General features: G+C 42.2%; 1 protein-coding gene across 3 annotated transcripts in view; it reads left to right on the plus strand.

The window, feature by feature from the left end:
• Positions 1-20,172, plus strand: part of LOC116979170 (rho GTPase-activating protein 20-like) — an 84,954-nt gene that overhangs the window by 2,996 nt on the left and 61,786 nt on the right. The gene's annotated exons all lie outside the window — the stretch shown is intronic.

Raw genomic sequence — 20,172 nt, forward strand, 5'->3', positions numbered from 1 at the left:
TGTGCCACCCCAGGTGTTTGATCAGGGGTCTGATTAGGGGGCTGATCAGTCTGGGAGTGTTTATAGAAAGGTCACCCAGGGAGGTTGGCATTGAGGTTAGGCCAGACAGGCAGGGTGGTAAAGATTGGAACTGGGCTGTGAGTGTGGGTGTGGTTAGGTGATTATTACAGATTGAGGGGTTGTGAGATCCTCCGATATTGAGGATAGGATTGAGGGAGGTGTAACTATGGTATGGTGGGGGGGATGAGGAAAAGCTGGATAAGTTCTTAAAGAAGTCCAACCACGGACTATGAATTGCTCGATCTTTTAAAACAATAGTAGACCACACAAACTATGTGAAGACCGACATTCTCAAGTGTTGGCTTTGCTATCTGCAGGCCTTACATTGATGGAGTCCAAGAGTCAAACAGCATGGAAACAGGGCCTTTGGCCCAACCCACTTACGCTGGCCAAGAAGTCCCCTCTTAGCCAGGCTCAGTTGCCTGCATTTGGCCCATATCGCTCTAAACTATGTACCCGTCTGAATATCTTTTAAATGCTATTGTACTCAACTACTGTCCTCTGGCAGCTCATTCCAGATGCCCACTACCTTCTGTGTGAACAAGATGCCTCTCAGGTTCCTATTAACTCTTCCCCATTCAACTTAAAACTCAGCCCTCCTGTCTTGATTCCCCTACCCTGGGAAATAACTCTGAGCATTCACCATACCTATTCCCCCCCATGATTTCACCCATCCCTATAAGATCACCCCTTTCCCTACTGCATTCCAAGTGTGCCTAATCTCTCCTTATAGCTCAAGCCCGTGAGTCCTGGCAACTTCCTCACAAATCTTCTTATCTTAATGGTATCTTTCCTATAGCAGGGTGACTAAATCTGAACACGATACTCGAAGTGTGGTCTCACCAACATCTTGTTCAACTGTAACATAAAGTCCCAGTTTCTATACTCAATTCGCTGACTGATGAAGGCCAACATAATAAAAATCTTCTTGACTGCATATCTACAACATCCTTCCCGTAATATGGAGAGCAGAACTGCACACAATACTCCAAATATGGCCTAACCAAAGTCCTAAAGAGCTGCATCATGACTTTCTGACTCTTATACTCAATACCCCAACCAATGAAAGGAAGCATACCATATGCCTTCTTTACCACTCTGTCTACTAGTGTTGTCACTGTCATGGAGGTGAAGACCTGGTGCAATGTACATATCATTAGATTGTAGACTACCCAAGTGGAACATAAAGTGCGTTCTTCTTGTTTGCATTGGGTCTCATATAAAATTATAAAAGGACTGGACAAGCTAGATGCAGGAAAAATGTTCCCAATGTTGGGTGAGTCCAGAACCAGGGGCCACAGTCTTAGAATAAAGGGGAGGTCATTTAAGACTGAGCTGAGAAAAAACGTTTTCACCCAGAGAGTTGTGAATTTATGGAATTCCCTGCCACAGAGGGCAGTGGAGGTCAAGTCACCAGATGGATTTAAGAGAGAGTTAGATAGAGCTCTAGGGGCTAGTGGAGTCAAGGGATATGGGGAGAAGGCAGGCACGGGTTATTGATAGGGGATGATCAGCCATGATCACAATGAATGGCGGTGCTGGCTCGAAGGGCCGAATGGCTTCCTCCTGCACCTATTTTCTATGTTTCTATGTTTCTATGTCTCACTTTGGCAGCAGAGAAGACCGTGGATGGACAGGTTGCTGTGGGAATGGGAAAGAGAGTTGAAAGGACATGCAACTGGGAGCTCGAGATGGCCATTATGGACAGAGTGCAGGTGCTCTGCAAACTGGTTTCCTAGTCTGCGCTTGGCTTCCAGCCACGTTGTAGAGGAGGCCACGTAGAGAGTGCAGACTGCAGTAGATAAGATGCATGCAAATCTCCTCTTCATCTGGAAGGGCTGCATAGGTCCCAGGATGGTGTTGTGAGAGAAGGTGTTTGAACAAATGTTGCACCACCTGCAGCTACAGCGGAAATTAGTAGAGGTTTTAGTTCCTCTATCATTATGTGAAGAGGCTATTTATTAACTTTTAGTTCTATATCGTCATGCATTGAGTGTTAGATGTGACTCAATAGTTGATTGTTTTGTGGGCTGTAATCGCACAATCCAGCACATTATTGAGGAAATACTGTAGTGTTACACATCTGTATAAATTATGTTTTATATGAGATGCTAATCCAAGGGTTTGGCTGCTCTACCAGGGAGAACCATGATTCTATACAAAGATTTATCTAGGTTTTACCCAACATCAATAGAACACTAATCCCACTGATGTGTGTGGAGCGGCATTGTGCATGCATTGGATATTGCTTTTGTCTAATAACAACTTAAAAAAGCCAATTACTTTGATATCAATGCTTCAGTGTCTCATGAGCAGCGAAGGAATGATATCATTCATCAGTCTTTACTTTTGTCATCGTGTGCTTGGATTAAGCAGATTGAACGATTCAAAGGTGATTCTGATCATGGAAATAGCACCTTACTATCTATCTATCCAGAATGCAGTTGCTCTCAAAGTACTTGTTCATATTTCACTCCAGGATATAGCCAGCCAACCATGAAGTAACAGCTAAATAAAAATCTTCCAAAGCCCTTGTGAAATGTAAACAATTCACAACTTGGAGCCCTTTGTTAGTGCAAGGTGAAGACATAAGGAACAGATGCTCGAATCTTGAGGAAAACACAAAATGCTGGAGTAATTCAGTGAGGTCAGGCAGCATCTATAGGAATGGATAGAAGATGTTTCAGTTCGGGACCCTTCTTCAGACTCAAGGAGTTCCACTGATGTTGGCTGATCCGCTGAGTTACTGCAGCACTTTGTGTTTTACTGTCCGTGCAGGATTTATGTATTCTTGTGATACTTTATTTGAATGTTGGGGAGAGGTGGGGAGGGGGGGGGGCGGGAATATTTCTAGTGCTCTGGTATGGTTGTGCAAAGCCGGGCCAAAAGAGGACAGAGATGTACTATTGAACACAGGTTGCAATATTGTTAATACTGTTACAATAACACTTGATTCAAAGATGGCACCAACGCCAGGCAATTCTTTGCGTACAGCTCCCAGAAGCGGATATGCTTTTATATGTTACTATCACTCCACTCTTTCAAATCTTTATTTCAACAGCAGCGTTTCTTACTTTATCTTGCACTAAATGTTATACCCGTCTTGTATCTGTACACTGTGGACGGCTTGATTGTAATCATGTTAAGGGGGGATAAGGGGGAAGTAACTTAGGACCGAGATGAGATTTTTTTTTTTCACACACAGAGTGGTGAATCTGTGGAATTCTCTGCCACAGAAGGTAGTTGAGGCCAGTTCATTGGCTATACTTAAGAGGGAGTTGGACCAGAGATCCAGGTACGATCCCATTTCTTCTCTCCAGAAATGCCACCCATTCCTTCTCTCCAGAAATGCTGCCTGTCCCATCATTTTGTATCTAGGTAATATTTCAGGTTGGAATCCTTTCTGACACCTGAGGTATTATTAACCTTGGTTAGGGAGAGGAAGTCAGAAAATGCTGCAACTACTGAGCAGATCAGGCTGTATCTGTGAGAATAGAAAACGTTTATTGTCACGTGTACTGAGGTACAGTGAAAAGCTTTCGTTGTGTCCTAATCGGTCAGCGGCGTGAGGGCGGGCCAGTGCGGGGCGGAGACGGTGCTCCGGTGGCTGAGGCAGCGTTCTGGCGGCGGTGACCTGAAACCGGGGCTCGGCCGCGGGCCAGTGGATGACATCGTCGGGAGCTCGCGGGTCACAGGTTGATGCCTATTTTCCGGAGCTCCCGTGGCAACAACTGCGTCCGTTGGACTGGAGGGCGGCAGCTTCGACCACCCCCGGGCCGCGGAGCTTGAACCGCGGGACTGACTTACCATCGCCCAGTGGGGTATTGCCTCAGCGCAGAGGGAGAAGAGGAGGGAAGAGACAGCAACCCTAAGACTTTTGCCTCCATCACAGTGAGGAGGTGCTTGGTGAACTCACTGTGGTGGATGTTAATTTGTGTTTATTGTGTGTTGTTTATTATTACATGTATGGCTGCAGGCAACGACATTTCGTTCAGACCGAAAGGTCTGAATGACAAATAAAGGATTCAATTCAATTCAATTCAATACATGATTACAAGCAAGTCATCCGCAGTGTACAGATACATGATCAAGGGAATAAAGATTAGTGCAAGATAAACATAGAAACATAGCAAATAGATGCAGGAGTAGGCCATTTGGCCCTTCGAGCCAGCACCACCATTCAATATGATCACAGTTGATCATCCAAAACCAGTACTCATTCCTGCTTTTTACCCATATCCCTTGATTCCCTTAGCCCTAAGAGCTAAATCTAACTCTCTCATGAAACATCCAGTGAATTGGACTCCATTGCCTTATGTGGCAGAGAATTCCACAGATTCACAACTCTCTGGGTGAAAAAGTCTTTCATCATCCTAAATGCCCTACCCCTATTCTTAAACTGTGACCCCTGGTTCTGGACTCCCCCAACACGGGGAACATTTTTCCTGCATCTAGCCTGTCCAATCCCTTAAGAATTTTATATGTTTCCATAAGATCCCCTCGCATCCTTCTAAATTCCAGTGAATACAAGCCCAGTCGATCCATTCTTCCATCATATGTCTGTCCAGCCATCCCGGGAATTAACCTAGTGAACCTACGCAGCACTCCCTCAATAGTAAGAATGGCCTTCCTCAAATTAGGAGACCAAAACTGCACACAATACTCCAGGTGTGATCTCACAGGGCCCTGTACAACTGCAGTAGGACCTCCTTGCTCCTCAACTCAAATTCTCTCGCAATGAAGGCCAACATGCCACTAGCTTTCTTCACTGCCTGCTGTACCTTTCTCATATCCAATTAAAGTCATATCCATTCAAAGATAGTCCGAGGGTCTCCAGCGAGGTGGACAGCAGCTCAGGACCACTCCAGTTGTTGATAGGACAATTCAGTTGCCTGATAAAAACCAGGAAGATACAGTCCCTGAATCTGTCCCTGAATCTAAGATTTAATCTTTTAAAACCCTCAATCTAGACTGATGGGGGGAGAAAGGAGAAGGGGGAGTGACTGGGTGGGACTCATCCTTGCCTGTTTCTTATCCAGCTGATATAAGTGATTCCAGCATTATCAGTTTTATTTCTGATTTCCATAATTTACTGATTCTCAATTTCACTTATTAGGGAATGGAGGATTTCATTCTTGATTGTTATCCTGTACTGGGAATTTTAAAGATAGAATCAAGCTCGATATTAATCGACTCTGTGCTTGAGCTCTGTAACTACCTGAATTTACACATGATATATGGATGGATATATGGAATGAGCTGCTAGAGGAAGTAGTTGAGGCAGATACTATAACAGCATTTAACAGGTACATGTATCGGAAAGGTTTAGAGGGATATGTTCAAGTTCAAGTTCAAGTTCACATTTATTGCCACATGCACCAATTAAGGTACAGTGGAATTTGACTTGCAATGCTGCCATACAATCAAAAAGAGCACAGTACACAATAGAATACAACATGAACATCCACCACAGTGGAATCAACATTCTTCACTGTGGTGGAAGGCAATAAAGTTCAGTCAGTCCTCCCTCTTTGTTCATCCGTGATCGGGGCCATGGACCCTCCACAGTCACCGCTACGGACGGCACGATGTACGGGCCCTCTCGTCGGGATGCTTGAAACTCCGACTTCGGGACGGACGGACACTCCACGGCTTGGAAGTCCCGAATCGGCCGCTTCCTACCAATGTTATAGGGCGCAGGCTGGCAGTCAGAGCTCTTCTCCGGAGATCCCCAGCAAGGGATCCCAGACTCCGCGTTGGAAAGTCCACGCTGCACCCGCAGCTAGAAGCTCTGCAGACCGCGGGTTCAGGGTGTTGTAGTCCGCAGGCCGGCGGTCGGAGCTCTTCTCCGGCGTTCTCCAACAAGGGATCGCCCGGCTCCGCGATGGAAAGTCCATGCTGCGCCCACTGCTGAAGCTCTGGGAGAGGCCGGGGAGAGGCCGCACCAATCCTGCTGTTAGGCCGTGAGGGAGGCAAAAATGTGACATGAAGAAAAGTCACATTCCGTTGCGGCATGTGATTTTACATTTTGCAAAGCTTGCATTGTTGGACAAATTCCATGCCTTCAGGATTTCATAAACTTCTTCAATCATTATCAACTATGGTTGAAGTTTAGTCATTGATGTAGCCTATCAACCAAAGTGCACCTGGCGAGTTGGCAATAGGTTCCCATATAATCTGTTCTTGAAGTACTGATTTAGAGTCAGATGTCGGATAGGACACATTTTGAATTCATCTAAAAAATTGCCTTGCAGTTTCATAACAACTTCTGCTGGCAGTTAGTGCCTTGATTTAATATTTATATCGAAAGGCCAATTCTGCAGAATATTATAAAAACATATAGTTATATTATCAGAGTTAAGGTGAATACTTTAAGGATAGGATTTCCCCTACTATATGCGGGATACAATAACCTCTGTAACATCACATTTAAACTTCACATTCATTCAACTAGTATACTATATACTAACATTGTGTGGACATGTTTAAGAAACTGAAAGAATTCACTGTTCTCCAACTACTGCAAAGAAATCTTTTCTCTGTTGGTAGAGCCATACCTTTCAAATTGGGCACCTTTCTCAGGATGAAAAACTTTCTTCATATAAGGCGATGATGTCAGTCTAATGAAACTTACCAACTACTGATGTATAGAATAATGCAAATTTGAGAATGTCAGTCACAGATATCTAAGAAAATGGTCTTTTAAACAGTGTGAAAATGCTTTACATGTACTTATGAGATTGTTCAATGACAAATATTTGCAAAGATAAGGAACATTAGCCAATTTGAGGCATAAGTTTAAATGAAACAGATGGTAATCTCTGGAATTCTCTGCCACAGAAGGTAGTTGAGGCCAGTTCATTGGCTATATTTAAGAGGGAGTTAGATGTGGCCCTTGTGGCTAAAGGGATCAGGGGGTATGGAGAGAAGGCAGGTACAGGATACTGAGTTGGATGATCAGCCATGATCATATTGAATGGTGGTGCAGGCTCGAAGGGCCGAATGGCCTACTCCTGCACCTATTTTCTATGTTTCTATGTTTCTATAACAATTACTATTATCTTCGGGGGACAAATTGAAATCTAGATTAAAGGATGAAATAAAGGGCCTTCCTTTCCCATCACATTGCTGTTGATATCTTGAATGAATTCAGTATGAACAAAGTCAATTAATTTCCCTGTGGATATAGTACAACAGTTAAGAGAAACATCCAGTAACCTCAAAGAGCTGTCACAAACTGGCTCCTGAGAGAATGGAAAAGCATTACAGAGGAGACATTCCTTTGAAGCGGTGGCAAAGACACAAGCAGAAGAACTATCAGTCCACCACAAACCTCGGCAATGTTTAGAGAGATTGTTTAATACAGGTGCAGGGTTCCAAATATGGAGAGTACAAAGCAAAGAAAACTGTGCTCTGATCTCACTGTGTTACAATGCCAAAACATCACACAACACTCCATACAATTAGTGAACTCACTTTCATTAAACAGGAAAAAGTGTTCTATTTCCCGCTTGTAAAATCTTTCACCTTGCTAAGGAAAAAAAAATGTTTATTTAGTGCTTACATGTTTTGAAAAATAACCTCTGTAACATCACATTTAAACTTCACATTCATCAATATCAACTAAAATGTAGTCTCTTGTTTCCCTTATCCCTAACCAGTCTGATGAAGGGTCTCCACCTGAAATGTCCCCCATTCCTTCTCTCCAGAGATGCTGCCTGCCCCGCTGAGTTACTCCAGCTTTTTGTGTCTATCTTTGGTGTACATAGAGTTTGAAGAACGGTCTTGATCTGAAACGTCACCTATTGCTTTTCTCCAGAGATGCTGCCTGTCCCGCTAAGTTACTCCAACATTTTGTGCCTTATCTCAAGTTCAAGTGTTCAAGTTCAAGTGAGTTTATTGTCATGTGTCCCAGATAGGACAATGAAATTCTTGCTTTGCTTCAGCACACAGAACATAGTAGGCATTTACTACAAAACAGATCAGTGTGTTCATATACCATTATATAAATATAAACACATGAATAAATACTGATAAAGTGCAAATAACAGATAATGGGTTATTAATGTTCAGAGTTTTGTCAGATCCAGGTTTAATAGCCTAATCTTCGGTGTAAACCAGCATGTGCAATCCCTTCCTACACAGTAGAACTGATTTGTTAACTTACTGAGTACACGGTTAACATAAAGGAGCTATCATGAGTTGATCAGCCTATTTCAATTTTGCTCATAAACGGTTAACATTTTCAGCATTTGGAGTGATGGAAAAATCAATTAAAAAAAGGTCAACATTGCTAAAATTGATTTTCAGTTGTTGTTGGGAAATGTAATATATGGGCAGATCTAATATATACAATTACAGCAAGTCCAATATTTATCTTACAGTTAAGACACATCTGCAGTTAAAGTGTCAGTGATTTTAGCTGTGTTTAGATAACCATGTTTGAAACCGTATTCCTTGGACTCTGCCAGGGGTTCCGATTTTAAACTGGTTAGTTAGATAACAAGTGCATCAATAATGATACGTTTGATTTTCTCCTTGCAGCAACAGACATGTAAAAAAAATATATCTTTCAGATCCTTGGCTTAAGATACAAGAAATCCAGAATATTTGATAGGCAAGAATAATTTATCCAGAACAATTGATAAGAGACACAAGAATGGGAATGGCATGTCATGCTGAGAGACCACATCAAGTCTCAAAATAAGGTGCTGACCATTTAGATTTGAGATGAGGAAAGTATTTCTTCACTCAATGGTTGAAAATCTTTAGAATTCTTTTAAAAGTTTCCGAATATACATTCACATAATATATTCAAGGCACAGACTATTGAAATTGGTTTAGTTTAGTTTACTCTGGCACACTATTTCATAGAGCAGTGCTGAAGAAATTGAAGGTTTATAGATTTTTATCCAGGATTGAAGAATTGATTCAATTCTTCTGATCCAGGGATAAAAAATTGTACCAATCGAATAAAAGTAACAAAGCTGGTAAGATATAATTGTAGCTCCCGCTGCTGCTGTTATCTCTAAAAACTAAACAAATGAATGTTTAGTGTGTGGGTAGGGAGTTAAACAAAGTTGAGTGATACACAAGTGCAGGAGAAACACAGCGGGTCAGGCAGCATCTGTGGAGGGAATAGTCAGATGATGTTTCGGGTTGGGATCCTTCTTCAGATTGAGGAAAGGTATTGGCCAAAATCATTGTCTATCCATTACCTACCCAGATGCTTTCTCTTGTACATGGTTCCTCCAGCACTTTGTCTTTTGCTGAAGATTACAACATGTGCAGTTAATGTTTTTCCAATGGGGAGGCATGCTTTGGCCTCAACATTTTTCCTACACATTTTGTCCTCAACGTTGTTTGTCTTCTTGAGGATGTTGTCCAGGCAAGAGTGGAGTTTTCCACCACACTCCTGACATGATGCCTTGTAGATGGTGGGAAGTCTTACTAGTTGAGTCACTCACCATGGGAAACCCAACCTCAGACCTTCTCTCCTTATGATATGTTTGCGGCGTGTCCAATTGATCTTCGTGTCAATATTGATCCACCTGACCTTATTTATTGCACATCCGTATTTGCACTTGAGATAGTGGTAGTGAGCCACCATTCCCCATCGCACATCTTACACAGTAAAACCTTATGGGATTTGAAGTTGAGTATTCCCAGAGCTACATTCTCCAGTACATCATCAGATCACCACCTCTGCCATTGGGACAGGGCACACTCAGAGATTGTGATGATGGAGTCCAGCATATTTTCTCTATGAATATGTCAGATTATTACTTGGATAGTTCTCCAATTTACACACCAGTCCCCAGCTGTTAGTGAGGATAATTTTGCAAGGTCAATTGGACTGTGGGAGTAACTATGTCCTGTCCAAATTCAATGCCAGATAAATCATCCAGTTTCATCGTTTTTTTAAAATGGAGCAATATGCGATGTCTTGCGGGATAACTTCAGAGTCGGTCACAATGGTCTGGAGCTTCATCTAGACTCATGGAAAATGGAAGACCTCTACCTTTGAAGGGCAAATGTGGGCCAGATAGGCTTTACAACAACCTAGTAGTGTAGTGGATTAGATCAGTTGTGATAGTAGAGGGCAGCACTGTGGTGCAGCGGTAGAGTTGCTGTTTTACTGGCTACAGAAACCTGGCTTCAATCTTGACTTCGGATGCTGTCTGTACGGCGTTTGCACGTTCTCTCTTTGACTGCGTGGGTTATCTCCAGGTGCTCCGGTTTCCTCCCACACTCCAAAGACGTGCAGGTTTGTAGATTCTTTGGCTTCGGTAAAATAATAAATTGTACCTAGTGTGCCGGATAGTGTTAGTGTATGGGGTGATCGCTGGTCGGCGCGGACTCGGTGGGCCAAATGGCCTGTTTTTCTAAAGTCTAAAGTCTAGAGGTGAAGGTGAGGGAAGCTTAGTTTAGTGATTCCAGAGTTAAAATTAAATTACACATGTAACAAATCCAGATATTTATTTCTCTGCTCCACCACCATATTTATACTATTTCAGAAGAACTGAGTGTGTATCGACTGGCTCTGCTATTCGAGTTGATGTACCAAATTCCAGCTGTGCAGAGTGAATGAGTTAACAATGCTCATCACTGGAAATATATCAACATCATCTTTTTATTAATGTGTTGGATTTGATTTTTGTGTCTGGAAAATGTTTGGTAAAAATACTGTTGCTGTAAATCAAATCTCATCAAATCATTGTTTTCTCAGTTGTGTGCCAAGGGAGGGACAAATGGTCTCATTGTAATAACACTGAATTCTAGGGTGAGCTGTGGGGCCCAGCTGGATGAATCATTTTATTTAAACATGCCTTTCCTTCTCTGGGAGTACTGGATGGTACACTGGGTCAAAACACTGTTAACGTTTTACTGAGTTGTGGTTGGGACTCGGAGTAATGGACACTCTTGCGCAAACCTAGATTTTGTTGCACTTTGGCAGTGGGACATGTCCTAAACATTCTCTTGCCTTCGACAGAAACTCTCAGAACCTATAACAGTCCAGGTCATGGATGTTTCAAAGGTACACAGTCTGCTCTCCAGATAGATACAAAAAGCATGAGTAACTCAGCAGGTTAGGCAGCATCTCCGGACAATAGGAACAGGTGACGTTTCGGGTCGAGACCCTTCTTCTGACTGAGAGTAAGGGGAAAGGGAAATGTGATACAGATGGTAATATGGAGAGATATAGAACAAATTAATGAACGGTATGCAAAACGTAACGATCAAGGAAAGGTGGAGCCCACAATGTGGTCTGAAGAAGGGTCTTGAGCCTTGACTCTTTTGTGAAAGGTGTCAGTAAAGAGATTGCTATACAGCTACCACCATTGACTGTACTTCAACAATGCTGCCAAGTCATCACCACGCAACTGAGGTTGAAAAGTGTCAAAATATTTATTTGGATATATTTGTTCCTATAGAGTGTTATCATCTATGACATCAGCGACATTCTGTGACATTAATCCCAGCTCGTCAAATCCCATTTTGTAAAAACAAAATAATTTAAATCTGTCATTGATCAAAAGCTTAACAATTGTAGGGCTTCCTAAAACAAATAGTTAACCTTTCTTTAGTTTAGTTTATTTTAGAGATACAGTGTTGAAGCAGGCCCTTCGGCCCACTGAGTCCATTCCAACCAATGATCACCCCGTGCACTAGTTCGACCCTACACACTAGGGATAATTTACGGAAGCCAATTAATTTACAAACCTGCTCATCTTTGGAATGTGGGAGGAAACCAGAGCACCTGGCGAAAACCCATGGGGTCACAGGGAGAACGTACAAACTCCATACAGACAGCACCCGTGGTCAGGATCACTGGGTTCTCAAGTTCCTCATGACTGGTTTATTTGACTCTGTGCTACATGAAGTGTATGCTCTACTTGTTTGTTATACTTGTATGTTATACTTGTTTGACATTATCGTGCTTTGATGCATTACCACTGTTACATGAAATAGAAGGATAAACCTTTCGTAATTGATCACATGGTGAATTGTATACCTTTGCTAAGGCATTCGGACTTGAGGAAAAGAGTCAGCAAAAGGACATGTTAGAAAATTGTTCTAGTTTGTCACAAGTACGCTGCACCCAGTGTTCAGACTGAGATTTCTATAACAGACTAATTTATAAGGGTTGGGGAAAATTGAATCGGTGAGCAAAGAGGAATTGAGGAATGGGGTGCTCAAGGAAAGGTGAAACGTTAATATACAAAATGTGGAGCATTTCTTTATTCATCAGTACACATTTAAAGTAGTCACCGTGGCATAGCTGTAGAGTTGCTGTCACACAGCACCAGAGATCCGGGTTCAATCCTGACCTCAAATTCAAGTCCAAATTTGTTTGTCACATGCACCTCGGGTGCTGTTTGTGTGAAGTCCGCACGTTCCCCCTGTGACCGCATGTGTTTCATCTGGGTTCTCTGGTTTCCACCCACATCTGAAAGACCTGTGGTTTGTTAGTTAATTGGCTTCTGTAAATTGGCCCTAGTGTGTAGGGAGTGGATGAGAAAGTGGTCTAAATTAGAACGTGAATGGATGATCAATGATCAGTATGGACTCAGTAGGCCGAAGGGCCTGTTTCCATGCTGTTTCTCTCTAAATTTTAAAGTTATAAACTGCTGAACCATATGAAACATTATTGATCTTGTTCTGTTCTAGGTTAACAATTGAATTGGTACAAATGGGCTAGGTATCACATTTTGTAAACAATCTGACACGATTCTCTCCCTTCATATTCTGCTTGAAAGTATGCATGGATGGGCATCAGTTCAGGATAAAATATAGCATTCTTGAAGCACCCCATGTACCTAGACACTTGTTAGAACGTTGTTTATCAATGTTAGAACATGAAGTATATCCACTTGGGAGAAGTACCACTCATTATGGAAGTCAATCCCTTCAGAGGAGAGAGAGTAAAGGAAAAGGATGCTCGGATAAAGCTGCTATGAGAATTAAGAACTATTTTAACCTGGCCACATTTCTGTCTTACTATTAAAATGAAGACATTAGTTTACCTTGCTTGCTCTTACTCTATTTGAGTATGTGTCCCTTTAAATGTCACTGGGAAACAGCTTCATTCTTTGACTCTTCTGCCAGGAAGTGCTAACAGATTTGCTTCATTCACCCCGTAGCTGGGAAGGGCACATTTTCTCTGCCACAATATTTTCATAAAGGGTCAAGGGTCCTTCATGCTGAAGGAATATGCAAGACAATTTACAATTTTGGCATCAAAGAGGAGACTGGAAAAAAAATGGACAATGTTTTGATTTTGCAAGTTACAAATCCCCATTCTGTTCTTTTAATTTTTATCAAGGTCTTTCTAAAAGCTCAAACTTTTAAAGTTGGATTTATTTTATGTGAAGATAATGATTTTGTTTCAAAAAAAAGCTGTACCTCTGTACACGTGACAATAAACTAAACTCAACTCATGGCCTGTGTTGAGTATCGAGAGTGTTTCTGATTGTGAAAATTCTATCCAAACGTTTGAAAGAAGGAGGACTAAATGATTACAGAGTGATCTGTACTATTACAACCGTATTCAGGAATGCTGTATTACAAATAGTGAAATTGGGCTGTAAAGAAAATAATTTATTCTCTAGATATCCTAACAATTACCTTGTGGCCAAAGTGCTGGTTTAAGGCCACTTTTCTTTTTCCTGTGGTCGTCACCACATCTATTGGCTCCTTATTTGTTGGTTCCTGGCCACTGCCCAGCAGTGGAATGTTGCTGGAACTGGGAATAATGAGGAGGAAGGAGAGCAGGAAAGAAAGAATCGATGGGATGGAGAAATGAAGAAAGACAGAAAAATAAAAATAAGGCACAGTTATCAAAATGAAACCTTATCGGGCAGGTTTCAACGTTTACTATCAATGCCAAATTTATAATAAAAAGGTGAAGCAGGCAAATTGTATAACAGATAACTGATTGGCTGCTATTAGTCTTCAGGTCTGCAGTTAAAATTAAATATGTGTAGCTAAATGTCAGAAAGGTTGTTTTCTTCTGTGACCACAGAGGTAATGATGTGAAAGGCAGCAAAATCAAAAGTATTAAAATCACTGGAACATGACCGAACTGAACGTAGACACGAGACAGGTTCTTGGCAGCGAAAAAGTACAATTTTAATCAACTACATTAATGCAATTCTGATTTCAGTTTAGTTTATTGTCATGTGTGCCGAGGTACAATGTAAAGGCTTTGTAGCCAGTCAGCGTAAAGACAAGTCTGAAGAAGGGTTTCGACCCGAAACGTTGCCTATTTCCTTCGCTCCATCGATGCTGCCTCACCCGCTGAGTGCTCCAGCACTTTTGTCTACCTTCGATTTTCCATCTGCAGTTCCTTCTTAAACATGATTACAATTGATCCATTTACAGTGTATACATAGTGATTTAAGAGTGTGGAGCGATTATAATATGAGCGATTGTAATATGAGTTTGTAGATTTGCTTCTATGACGAGCACACAAACAGTCGCCAGGATTGGGCACCATCTTGGAAGCATAAGCTTGATGTGAAACCCTGTCTAAACCGTGCAGACTCTAATTATTGTTCTTTCCATTTAGCTCCCCTCATCTAAAGTTTTTTTTACTGTTGCTAGGTTCATGGAGCTGGTGACACTCTATGTAACACATCATATGTGAAATAGAGATGAACATACAACAGTTGGAAATCCAGTGTATTGTGTTGGTAGGCAATGTAATTGGGGTCCCATCACGCTCAATCACCTTTGTCTGATATGAAGTGAACTCCTTGACAAATCTGGAGAAGGGTTCTGACCTGAAACATCACCTGTCCATGTCCTCCAGAGATACTGCCTGACCCACTGAGTTGCTACAAATTACAACAAACTACTACAACCCACTGACTCCCTTGGCTATCTGGACAACACTTCTTCCCACCCTGCTTCCTGTAAGGACTTTCCCAATTCCTCCATCTATGCCGCATCTGCACCCAGGATGAGGTGTTCCACACCAGGGCTTCGGAGATGTCCTCATTCTTTATGTAATGGGGGTTCCCCTCTTTGACTATAGATGAGGCTCTCACCAGGGTCTCTTCTATATCCTGTAGCTCTGCTCTCACTCCCCCCCCCCCACTCGTAACAAGCACTGAGTCCCCCTTGTCCTCACCTTCACATACAACAGATAATCCTCCGACATTTTCGCCACTTCCAACGGGATCTCACAACTGGCCACATCTTCCCATCTCCTCCCTTTTCGGTTTACGCACAGACCGCTCCCTTCGTAACTCCCTGGTCAATTCGTCCCTTCCCACCCTTCCCACCCCCTACCCTGGTACTTTCCCTTGCAATTGCAGGAAATGCTACACTTGTCGCTTTACCTCCCCCCTCGACTCCATCCAAGGGACCTAAGCAGTCTTTTCAGGTGAGGCAGAGGTTCACCTGCACCTCCTCCTACCTCATCTATTGCATCCACTGCTCTAGGTGTCAGCTGATCTACATGAATGAATGAATGAAAACTTTATTGTCATTCAGATATACACCTAGACACAGTGCACCTTGAACGAAATTTCGTTGCATTTGACTCTCCAATCAGGTAAATAGTAAAAGTAAAAGTGCTAGGTGCGTCCATAAAAATGCCTCATGTGCATGGTTCTGTAAAATAAATATATATAAAAAGTTTTTTTTTTAAAGTGTCGATATTTAAAAAGTACATCGGTGAGACCAAGCGCAGGCTTGGCGATCGCTTCGCCCAACACCTCCGCACAGTACGCATTAACCAACCCGATCTCCCAGTGGCTCAGCACTTCAACTCCCCCTCCCATTCCGTATCCGACCTTTCTGTCCTGGGCCTCCTCCATGGCCAGAGTGAGTCCCACCGCAAATTGGAGGAGCAGCACCTCATATTTTGCTTGAGTAGTTTACACCCCAATGGTATGAACATAGACTTCTCCAATTTCAGGTAGTCCTTGCTTTCTCCCTCCTTCCCCTCCCCTTCCCAGCTCTCCCTCAGCCCACTGTCTCCGCCTCTTCCTTTCCTCTTCCCGGCCCCCCCACCCCCACATCAGTCTGAAGAAGGGTCTCGACCCAAAATGTCATCCATTCCTTCACTCCATAGATGCTGCCTCACCCACTGAGTTTCTCCAGCATTTTTATCTACCACTGAGCTACTCCAGCACTTTGAGCTCTACTTGAGATTTCAGCATCTGCATTTCCTTGTCCCTCCTGACTAATCCTGCTGGCACGTAGGCAGATAATTTTGTTTGATTCCTCCTTCCCTCCCTCTGCTTCTGACTGAAGAGGCATGTCCCAAAATAGGCTGACCCCAGAAACCTAGCGCAGGTCAGATTCTCATCACACTGCTGGATACAGCATCAACAGAATTGTGACTGTGGATCATGGATAGAGGGTATTTGGACATGTGCTATATATATTTAGGCTTTCTTTAGCTTCATAGTTTGTAACCCTAACAATACTAACATGAGCCTGGGATCTCTCGCCGAGATCGCCAGTGGTGGAGCTCCATCCAGCACGACCTGTTGGCTTGGAAGCCGCGGTCTCCGGTAAGGAGGCGGCTGTTCCTGGCACCTCAAGCCGCTGAGAGGATTCTCCCGACGCCGGAGCACCATCACCCGGCGAGAACGGCCTGGAACATCGGGCCTCCGTAGCGGCGACTGTGGAGGCCTCAATAGGCCCGACTATGGGGGGACATGGGGATGGGGACTGGACTTTGTGCCTTCCCTCACAGTGGGAACCATTGTGGGGGGATGTTTTTATGTTTTAATGTTAAACTTCTCCTTTAATGCTATGTTGTATTTTTATTAGTGTGCTGCAAGGACATCTGAATTTCCCCTGAATAAGGTGATTAATAAAGTATTTATTATTATTATTTTATTAATTTTCCATCCATTGATTTGTCAGTAACCATGGGGTTAAACATAAACAGGTTTTATGTGTGTGCCCAACATCAAACATATACAAAATGCCTCATATTGTATATTGTATAGTGTATCCTGAACTATAGTTAAAGGAGGTAAAAAGACACCAAACCTCATCAGCACCAATACAATCGAAAGCCAATGTACATTTGTTTCTGAAAGTTCACTGTGAGGAAATATGTTGGACAGATCCCCAGCAAATCTCCCCAGCTACGTTTATACCGCTGTTCTTGTAATTTGATTTCCAGGGGTTTGGCATCTATTGTTCAGCTTCCAAAATTTATACCGTTCAATCTGTTTCTCATCTTGGGAAGAGAAAAACTTTACAGAGTTTACTTTATACGGTTCTGCAAGTCAATCACTGAGCCATGAAAAATGGATTTAATTCCTTAAGCTATGTTCAGTAACTTCTGGGTTCTGAATTAAAAGAACAGCAAAGAGCTGTAGTTGGATAAGACCTCAGCTTAACAGAAAATTGAAAGGGAATTGACTCTAATAAGATTGCACTACACTGGAGTTTTGGCCTGAAAAACGGATTCAGTATTGAGAGGATTTGAAGCCACAATACTCTGGCCTGGGGCCAATGGCAATGTCAAAAGAACCAAGCTGACACCATTTCCATAAATAAATTTAAAGTGGGAACTTCTGCTATCTACTTCCTGTGTTATAATGGAAATGCAAAATAATGAAAAAATATCAATATAAGTTATGTCTCTGTTATGCTTTTTTTTTAGTACTGAGGGCATGCTGCCACATAGGCCATTTCATTGTTATCTTTAATTTTATCTTTCACGTTAGCTTTGTATTCTTACTTCATTTGAGATATGGCTATTGTAACGTATTCTGCATATGATATTTACACATGCAAGAAGATGCAACCAGTATCAAAGAATAATGATTGGACACAAGGAATTGCAGCTGCCAGTTTACAAAAGAAGATCCAAAGTGCTGGAGTAACTCAGTGGGTCAGCAAGCGTCTCTGGAAAACGTGGATAGGTGATGTTTCGGCTCGGGAGCCATGACCCTAACGATTTCAGAATAATGATGAAAAAAAAGCAAATTTCACCATTTAAACGACATACATATTATTTCTATAAGTTCTTCTTTAGACTTCCTGTTTCAGTGATTGCCATTATTGTAGACTATGTCTTAAACATGACTACCTCATCCAAAGTTTGTCGGTTAATTGGCTTGGTATAAATGTAAAATTGTCCCTAGTGTGTGTAGGATATTGTTAATTTGCGGGGATCGCTGGTTGGTGCAGACTCTGTGTGCCGAAGGGCCTGTTACCGCGCTGTATCTCTAAACTAAACAAAACTAATTAGACTACTACAAATACCATATGTGTAAGTCCATCACATATATTGAAACACGCACACACAGCAAACCCCACATTATCAGACTTTATTTATTTTCACTGAAAAAAAGCATCTTTTTAGTTCATCACCAATATTTATTTCAATCATTTTACCTTCAGTTTGGTCTTTATTTTTCATCGGATTGAAGCATTTCGCTTCAATATTGTTTGCCTTTGGAAAGAACTACAGATGTGGATTCCTTCTTCCCAAAAACAACTGTGCTTCCTTTCCAACTCCGAATGCTGCTTCCTGTCGATTCTAGTTCCTAATCAGTTACTTCCTCAACACCATGAGAATGTAGTGACTAAAGTGTTTTGCTCTCCTTTCCAGAAAACATTTGACCCATTATTTACTTTTACATTTCTTGCCTACGTTTCAAAGTCAGAAATGAAAAGTTGCCGAAGGTTGTTTACTGCAGAGATGAAGCCAAAAGGTGCAAGTGGTTCATATTAGAATCTTTCCTGTGAAAATAATCACCCATGGGAAGGCCTGTAGCAAAAATATATATTTTTTTGCTCTCTATCAAAGCAGATAAGAGCTTGGATAACATTTAATGACGCAAGATGTGAATAAGAATGTAAAATTACAAAATAATTTGTGTCAGGCCTGTTTCCATGCAGGATAACTCAATTGTGCCAAATGTCTACAATATGCAGGGTGGTACAGTGGCGTAGCGATAGAGCTGCTGCCTCATAACGCCAGACACAAGGGTTTGATTCTGACTTTAGGGTGGAGTTTGCACGATTTGTGACTGCGTAGATTTTCTCCGGCTGCTTCAGTTTCCTCGCACAAGGATGTACGGGTTTCACGGTTAATTGGCATCTGTAGGTGTGCAGGGAGTGGTTGTGAAAGTGGGAAAACGCCGAACTACAATGAACGGGCGATCGTTGGTCAGAGTGGACTTGATGGGGGTCTTCTTCTTCTTTTCGTGTCCATCTTGTTACAAATGTTGGCCTTGCCTGTCATCGTCCGTCCTGAAAAGGACGCACGCTTCCGGTGACAATCAGTGGAAGCCATCACTTGTCGCTATAGATGATGGTGGTAGCAGAATTAGCTCAGGATACTTCCAGTTTCCAGCCCCACTTGATGTGGTGAAGGGCCTGTTTCCATGCTGTATCTCTAAACTAAACATAACTAAACTGAACGTGCAGTGTTAAAATGCACTAAATAATTTCACACAGAATCTAAGTAGCAGATAACACTGATTTACAAAGTGGAACAAAATTCATATCTTTAGAAGCCAAAGTACAAATGGAATTGGTTCTCCAAAATTCACTAAATATTTGTGCTTTTGCCACACATGAGTAATGTATGCAGTGAGGCCCATTGTTCAGATCAAGGCTGAGAAATTCTAGCACACCAGAAGAGTGAACAGGATGGGTGTTATAGAGGCTATAGTGTAGAAGTTATGAGAAAGGTATTTGAAAGTTCAATCTCTGTTTAAAAATAAATAAATCTCACAGGTTCAGGCATTATTCCCTACAAACCTTGGGTATGGTTTAGTTTAGTTTAGTTTAGTTTAGAGATACAGTGAGGAAACAGGCCCTTCAGCCCATCGAGTCCGTGCTGACCAGCGATCACCCATTCACACTTATTCTATGCATCTGTCTGTGTAACTTCCACCATCCTAAAAATATGGAGTAATATAATATGTGTAGAAAGGAACTGCAGATGCCGATTAAAACCAAAGACAGACACAAAGATCTGGAGGAACTCTGTGGGACAGGCAGCATCTCTGGAGAGAGGGAATGGGTGACATTTCGGGTCGAGACCCTCCTTCAGACAGAGTAATATAGAGTAATGAAATTGCAGAGAGATGCAACGTGGAAACAGGCTCTTCAGCCCAATCA

The sequence above is a fragment of the Amblyraja radiata genome, chromosome 12 (genome assembly GCF_010909765.2).
Source record: "Amblyraja radiata isolate CabotCenter1 chromosome 12, sAmbRad1.1.pri, whole genome shotgun sequence".
Taxonomy (NCBI): Eukaryota; Metazoa; Chordata; class Chondrichthyes; order Rajiformes; family Rajidae; genus Amblyraja; species Amblyraja radiata.